Below are 2,500 nucleotides of genomic sequence, written 5' to 3'. Positions count from 1 at the left end.
CGGGTGTATTGAGCCGATGGCGGTCAGGGGTCCCCGGCTTCCCATGACCAGTGCGAAAAACCCCGACTCTAACGTCCCCCGGGAAATTTCCTCGACCGTGCATCGTTTCTTCGATTTTAGAGTACAAAGAAGGACGTTTCGTCAGAGAGTGAACGGGATGGGGGAGGCGGGGGGGGAAAGAGGGGGGGAAACCAGAAAAAGGGTAAGATAAGGGAAAACCCAACGGGCCCTTAAGGGCTGATTACTGGCTGTGCATTGGTTTCCCGGGGAGAGACTGTTAAAGCTTTTAAAACCAGCAGAGGATGTTACAGCCTTGGTGCAGTGGGGGGGGGGAAGGTAGTGACGGCTAAGATGGTGTAGAAATTTTTTTGTTGGGGGTTGGCGTCAGTGGGGGCTGTGCAGCGGGGACGATTTGGTTTTTGATAGGGGTGGCAAAAATTGAATATAACACTAAAAAGGGCCCGGACAAAAAAGGAACTTTTAAAAATTCACTGTTTTTACTATGTTCGAAACAATAACCCTTTGGCACGCCCTGCTATCAGTCTGACTGCCGCAAAACCTGAAGGGAATATTTCTGATAAAAATTAACAGTTGAAGGCCTGTGTCATCGGGGCGGTGCGAAGGGGCCCATTCATCAATGCCCAAAACATCAGCATTTAAACATCCTTTAGTGCCACCCAGTGTCAAAAAACCCGCAGACCATCAGAACAAAAAAAGGGGCCACTTATCAAAGCCAACTTCATCAGCTCGTTTGTCATCATCCCACCGTCGCTTCTATTAAGGGAGCAAAAAGTCTTTCGGTGGCTGGAATCCAGCGCTGGGAAATTTTATGAAACCCAAATTGTAATGCCCACTTGTGGGCGTGGCGATGGAAAAAAAACCAAATCGAAAACCCTTTTTTTTTTAAAAAAACCCCTCTTGGTACGCAAACACCATCCCAAAGCCGATATTTTTAGGTGGGGCGCGATAGCACTACAAAAAGCACAGAGCACAGGAGCTACTTGGGAACCATAGAAATCGATCAAAGAGGCTGGGAGGCCGGGCTACAGTAATGCGCTCTTATCTAAATTATATCATTTTTTCTATTACTATCCGATCCCGCACCATGGTAACAACGTCTGCGATACGGGTACTTTTATTACAAGATCGTTTTCTGTAGCGTCATTAAAAAAACCTGATAACCATCAAACAATAAAAATAGACCCTCAGTCATAGAATTCTATAATGTAAAAGCATTTTAACTTTGAGCATAATCACTTTTTTGCACCATCACGGACAGCTTATCCTAAAACAAAAAACAACACAAAAAAAAAGGTTAATAAGGTGGGAGAAATATTCAAAGATACGCAGAGGGAGTGTTGGAAAAGGAGGGAGGAGATGGAACACGCCCCATTCAGAATGTGGTACTTTCCTCGTCCTGATTTTTCTTGTCTTAGGGTACAAAATCGTAACTTTTTTGTAAGATTTTTTGCGTCGACAAGTTTTTGGGGTTTCTTGAGATACGAAAGAGTTTGTGTTATGTCACAGCAGATCAATCTTCTTTAATTTTTTCTCACCCAAACACCCAACTTTTAAGGTGTTTTCATGTTTTAAGGCTGTTCTTTTTGATACTTCAAAATATCCCCAAATAGTCAGTATAAAATTTTAAAAGGGAAAAAAGAAAAAAGACCAAATTAATTTCCATGCATCATCGGCCAAGGACCGTTTTTTTCATACTCCACACGCTCCTGCATGCTTTCCCCCCAGCCCCTGCCACCCCCCCACAGCCCAACCCCACCTAAACGCACACCCACCCCCCAAAAAATTACTGATTTTAAAATTTTCCGGTTATCTACCCCCAGCGTTGAATGTGTGGGTGAAAGTTACGGAAAAGATTTCTAACTTTAACCGATCAGTTCCCCGGAAAAAACGTAATAATTCAGCAAAATATAAATTTCTTTCTTACTGTAAAAGGAGATGGTTTGGGGGGGGCTCCCATTACAAATTCCATTATTGTTCTGGATCCTCTCTTTACTTAGAAATTCCCTAATGAACCCCTAAAGGTTTTAATGACGAAAGGGTCAATATAAAAATCAAAAGTATCTTAAAATATATTTATGCACGATACTTTTGTTTTTCAATTTTTCATCAAATCCCCCTCTCTCTCCTCTCCTCCTCTCCTCTCTCTCTCTCTCTTCCCCTCCTCTCTCTCTCTCTTTTTCTCTCTCTCTCTCTCTCTCTTCTCTCTCTCTTTCCCCTCTTTCTCTCTCACTCTTCTTTCCTCTCTCTCTCTCTTTTGTGTGTGGTTTTTTATTCTCCCTTTTCCTCTCTCTCTTCATTCTCTTCCTTCTCATTCTGTGTGTGTGTGGTGTCTCTGTCTCTCCTCGTTCTCCCCTCTCTCTCTTTTTCTCACCTTCTTCCCTCTTCTCTTCCTCCTGCCTTCCTCTCTCTCTTCCCCTCTTCTCTTCTCCTCCTCTTTTGGTGGATTCTGCTCCCTTCTCTCTTCCTCTCTTCTCTCTCT

The sequence above is a fragment of the Penaeus monodon genome, chromosome 10 (genome assembly GCF_015228065.2).
Source record: "Penaeus monodon isolate SGIC_2016 chromosome 10, NSTDA_Pmon_1, whole genome shotgun sequence".
Classification (NCBI taxonomy): Eukaryota; Metazoa; Arthropoda; class Malacostraca; order Decapoda; family Penaeidae; genus Penaeus; species Penaeus monodon.
This window is presented reverse-complemented; position numbering follows the sequence as displayed.